This window comes from Gadus chalcogrammus, chromosome 5, assembly GCF_026213295.1.
Source record: "Gadus chalcogrammus isolate NIFS_2021 chromosome 5, NIFS_Gcha_1.0, whole genome shotgun sequence".
Lineage (NCBI taxonomy): Eukaryota > Metazoa > Chordata > Actinopteri > Gadiformes > Gadidae > Gadus > Gadus chalcogrammus.
This window is the reverse complement of record NC_079416.1, coordinates 13,139,230-13,145,263: the sequence shown is the minus strand read 5'-3', so window position 1 is coordinate 13,145,263 and position 6,034 is coordinate 13,139,230.

The following is a 6,034-nucleotide window of genomic DNA, read 5'->3' as shown; positions in this document are numbered from 1 at the left end:
GATTACCTTCTTTATTTCTCTCAGACATACTCTAGGGTAGAAACACACACAAATATAGCGCGTTAGTAACTGTTTTTATAAATCCGGATATGAAATATGATTTTTTTTTAAGCATTGCAGTGAACCTACCTGACCAGAGAAAATAAGGACACAGACGGTCCGTCAGACAGACTGACCATCAGTCAGTCAGTCAGACAAAGACAGACAGACAGAGAGGAGTTCTTAAAAGAACTGTTGGTTTCGTAATGTGTGTGTTATGTGGTGCAATGTCGTGGTGCAATGTGCAGGCAAATCTGGAGGGGAAAAGCAAAATTTAAATCAGGTTTCAATGTTTCTCGAAACATATGTTACCAATGTGGTTTGGAGAATATTACCATGATAAGCAAAATATGGGAGTTTATTTAAATGTCCTCATATGTGGTTAAAAAAAGCTGAAAAACACTGCCTAAATGCTATTTTTCAAACGACCTCATGACATAAACATGAGGCCTATGCATGTTACTTCCATGAATATTTTAATGATCAACTTGTTGGTCTATCCATACATTAGTTTATAATGTACACGAACAGAGAGCGGCAACTTACCTCTAGCAGAAAAGCGCGTAGTATCATGGACTCAGACGGAAATACGTTCTCCCGCTTTCTGCAGAAAGCGGGAGAACGTATTTCCGTCTGGTCCATGATACTGCGCGGAATTTTCCTTAAATGTGGGCGGGCTTAAACGTTTAAGCCCGCCCACATTTTGCTCCTCCTCGATCTGCGAGCTGCAGTCAGGGGTTACTCGCCTTTTAAGGCTATCGCTATTGGGTTATCCCTAGGCGTGAGCCGTAGCACTGAAAAATGTGTAATCCCCGCCCATCAACAGCATGGGCCTCAATTACGTCCGCGTGCGGCGTGCCTCAACGACGTCCGCATTACACAGATATATTCGGGTGCCGGCGGACGTTCTGCTCCCAATAAAGAGCTTTTCTTCAGCTAGTTAAAGGACAATGAGGCCGACACTTAAAAGGCTGCGCCTATACTCATAGAATCTAGAGTTACAATAGCCTACGTAAGTATCGTTTCAGCCATTTACTGTACAATTCAGAATTGAATGAGAGGAGGGCTGAGGAGGGCTGTCAATCAAATATAGCGCTTCAGAAACGGCCAATCATAGGAAAGCCCGCCCTGCCTTGGTTCCCTCCCAATAGTGCCAAAACTAAATTTGCGAGCGATAGCAGAACATCATTCGCGAGAGGCTGAGGCTGTTTTGTGCGACCGAAGTTATTTCCCGCTCTCGCTTGCAACGAGGTAATGCTCTCGAGGAGCTATTTTCCTCGCTCGGGGAGCAGCGCTCTCAGTGCGCGCGCGCGCAGAGATAATTTGCGCGCTCGCAATTAATATCTACGCGTGTGATATAATATAATACGCCCGAATGCATGTTTTATCACATGAGTGCTTTATGGCACTAATGTGTCGCCATAGCAGAGGAAAAAAAGGGTTACCATGCATTAGCCTACCACATGCGTGTGCGCCACTACACACAGGTTAATATAAATTATGATAAATTAAATATCACACAGCAAGATTGTGAATTGTTTACAATATCTCATGTCAATTTACAATCGGCAAAATGGGTCAGCGTTGGCCGACTAACTCTTTTGAATTAGGATATTGATCCAGCGCTGCTCTTTGCAGGTAATATTCAAATGTGAAATGTGAAAAATCATGTGAGGATCACTGACTTTTTTCAAGTTTTTATGCGTGTGGGAGCACCAGAGACCCAAAACAACACCCCAAATCCCAGGAAAAGTGTTGTTTTCATAATATTTCCCCTATGGCTCTTACTGTAATGTATGGCGTGGGTCGGCGCTAAGGGGGGGCATTTGGGGGCCGTGCCCCCCCTAGCGGTCATTAATGCCTCTCCTACCACAGGTCATTATTTTATTTATTTTCCCGATAATGACCGGCGTTCTATACATTATCCCTTATATTACACGGGTCTTCTTAATGCTGTGGAAATCGCAAGGTCCAGTTTTAGAACGCGGCAATTTAACTATTTCTCTTCAGCCAATCACAGCACAGAACAACTTGTACGTCACGGTCCCGGTACCGTACTGTCCACTCCAGCATAAAAATATCCGATTGAAATATCCGATATCCGGAGAATGACAAAACACAGTAACTCTAGCCTACTCTCAAGCAAAATAAAAATAAAACTAATTGCAAACCTAACTAATTACAAACCTAACTAATCCAACCTAACGCAAATAATGCTGTTGCGGCTCTCAGCTGTGCCAGAGCGTTCACAGTTGCTAGGGAAACCACCCTAACGGCCCAGTTTTAGAACGTCGCAGCCCGTCTCGTCGCAAGGAGTCGCAAGGAGTTGCGAGTTGCAAGCCGTTGCAAGGTGAATCTTTGGTCTGAACTGGGCTTAAAGCTTATATGTTGTCAGGGGTGTTTTTGATTATTGTGGAGGCTGTTCTCTAGGTTTATAAACAGTGCCAGGCATAGACGGATTATGACATATCGGGCCCCTGGGCACGTGGACTCCGCAGGCCCCCCCCCCCCTTCCAACATAAACACACGCACCCAGAATACACACACACTTATTGGCGATAATAAGTCATTGGCCTATACCTGCAACTCAGCAGGATTTGTAGCCCAGGAAAGGCAACCTCACAATAATTATACAAATAAATGCATCTTTATTTAACGAAAACAGGCTAAAACAATATATGATTGATGCAATTTTTGGCGATTTGAACGAATTTCGAATGCACCGCTTTCAACCACAAATAAAAATGACTTAAAGCAAATCAATAGGAACAGTTCCCTACATTAATTGACAGTAATGCATTGAACCTATGAAATGCATTTTTTCCGGGCTCTGTTCCGTGCGAAATCCTCCACGATATCATCAAAGTCCAGTGCATTGGTAAGGTCGCTCTCAATTGCCATGAGAAAAAGTGCCTTGAGGCGTTTTTGTGTCATTTTCGTCCTCGGTTCGTTTTTTATCCTGGACAGAAGAGAGAATGACCGCTCCCCTTCGCAATTACTGACGGGCATGGTCAGAAAAAGCCGTAGCACTCATGACGTTTTCCGCCACTTTCTTTAGTCGCTATCTACATCATTAACGTAGAAGGACAAAATATCTCATGATAAAGAGGGACAGACAGGCAGACAGAGAGAAAGATACAGAGAGAATCAGACAGACAGACGTTGGATGCAGTGTGGCTCTTCAGGACTCTTGTGGTGCGTCGACTTGCATGCTCAACTTTTCCAGGACCGCACTATGGGAGCTACTGGTTTTGAGAGTTAACAAGACCTAGTGTGTGTGTGTGTGTGTGTGTGTGTGTGTGTGTGTGTGTGTGTGTGTGTGTGTGTGTGTGTGTGTGTGTGTGTGTGTGTGTGTGTGTGTGTGTGTGTGTGTGTGTGTGTGTGTGTGTGTGTGTGTGTGTGTGTGTGTGCGTGCGTGCGTGCGTGTGTGTGCGTGTGTCCCTGCTTACAAACTTGACTAGTGGGGGGAATAGTGTTCGGTTGGGACTCGGTCAAGGGTTTTCTGGGGACATGGGTTTTCTCAGTATGCAACTTGATGATAAGGCATGGTGTGCGAGACAAAGACCGCCTGCTCATTGTCACGCACAACATAGCCTATATATATAATACATAGGCCTATATATATACAAGTTCACGGAAATATTTGTTTTAGCTTGACACTGGTTTTTCTGGTTGTATTGCCTCAGGCACATACGGTGGGCTATTCCTTACTTAGAAACAGACATCTTATTGGATAGGTTATCCGAAATATATTATATTACGTTTGCAATGTAAGCAAATAATTATCTACTGTATTTAGCAATTTATATAGCCTATTTAAAGAACAACGTTTAAAAGACTTGAAGTGAACTAACTTAAGTTTGTGATAGATAAAGGGTGTTCTTCTCACCGGGTCTCTTGCAGTAAATTACGTCCTGGGGGGATTGTAAATTCACCCATTCAAACTACCCAATACGGCCACTAGAGGTCATCCGCTTGATGAAAGACCACAATTACTTCATTTATTGTTCACGTTCGGTTTTCTTTCTTAGAGAAATAAAGCTTTACTAAATTCTGTACATCGTAGTATAGTAGTAGTGTAGCAATATAGTGAAACTAAGAATTTAAAAAAATACATAATTAATTGACTCATTAACCAAGAGTTTTTAAAATGTATATTTTAACTAACTATAAAAGTATTATTTGAAGTGTCTTTAATATTTTAATCCCTTTTCTGTTTGATTGAATGCGGCATAAAAAAAAGCAATTGATTATGGTTCAATGTGTTCTGAATAAAACCATCTTTAAATGGGTCAATTATACAACATCAGTCCCAGGGGCGCGTCGATAGTGCGTCCATTCGGATCCGATTGCGTCACAGACGCAAAACGCATGTCGACTTCACTGCATTTAATTTATAGTATTATTTTTGGAAACTCAACCAGGGGCCTGTTTTTTTTCATGAATCGAAAATTGCTTTACATTTATTAGATTATCCATTGATTTATTAAGTTGACATCCCAATTGGCAACCTAATTGAAATAAAGTATCTTTCCATGTGTTATATGTGTCACATAGCTACTACAGCTATGCGAGGGATACATCACTGCTCAATGCATGGCCCAAGCAGGTACCAAGTCCCTCAGTATGCGCTCAAGCTTCATAGCCTGGAGCGGGAACATAATTACTTGATTATCCAATGATGAACTGCACTGAAAAGCAGCAGCGACTGTATCACAGAACATATAGACCATCTAAAATCCAAACACAACAGTGCTTTACCTGAGGATCCTGATAGGCCTGTTCTGCCTATTACCTGCAGGTACAGATGTTCAGCAGGAGACCAGGACACACCAGTGTCCCTACGGAGATGTTTGTCCACTGTGAACTTAATGTCCCTGATCTCCCTTGAATCACACAGCCAGAAACGGCTCATATTCTTCCAACTGACGTTGACATTAGCAATCAATGAATGACAGGATTTACACAAACTGATAACTTATAAAAGGGTGCAAAAGTGTGGAGGGATTCTAAGTTTTGTGTTGTTGCTGAATCAATGTGTGATCTGCCTCAGAAAGAGTGAGCTGCACTGTGCTGCACAAGCCTACAGGCGGCCGAAAGAGCGAGAAGACAGGAAGTGGCGGTTGTTGCAGTTCCACACCTTTCCGGTGAAGCAGCTCAGCGATCCGGTTGAAAGGAGAAAGCTAGGTGGAGATAACCGAGAACGAAGGGGGGCTACAGAAGGTAAATGGCGCGTATGTTAATGTGCGGATTGACTCAGAATGACCCGATGCACCATTATGTTCCCACTATAATTGATCTTATCTGCTGGTGATCCATTGCCAACAACACATATTAAGGTTAGCAACTTGGCTACGAGAAGCCCGCTAGGCGACCAGCTAGCTGTTAGCCGTCGTTAGCATTAGCCCATTGGAAATGTGTCTGACACTCCTCTCAAATCTCTTCGTAGGGTGACAAGACGTGGATTAGATGCACGGTGGACACACGCATCGCTGAATCCCGTGCTATATCTCTCAACGCTCAACTGTGCAAGTGGATCACGTTGCCTTGTCCGACCTTTGATGGAATAGCCCAGGAAAACCGCTTTTCTCCCCCGGTGGTGCTGAAAGAACAAGGACGCGCCCGGTAAGGAGGACCGCCAGAATCTCCCCTAAGTAGAGCAGCCTGGGCAGGGCCTCATGTGAGACACCACCCGCAGACCTACTCCGCGTTTGTCCCCAGCTGCAGACTCCCATTGAGGCTTTATTTTTATTTTTGGGTGAATAATATGAACGTTGTGCCCCAGCTGTTGCTTAGTGGGTCCATCACCGCGCCATGCTCCGTGTAGGCCCTACCGACATGGTACTGTGCTGAGCCCCCATGCCCGTCTACCTTATCCGCTCCCCTTCCTCAAGACCCAGAATCACAGAAAAGCTTGCGGTGTGACTTTATTCCTGACATGCACGTCTATTTCTGACAGCACCCACATGCCTGTCATTGAGTCATGCGATTGCAA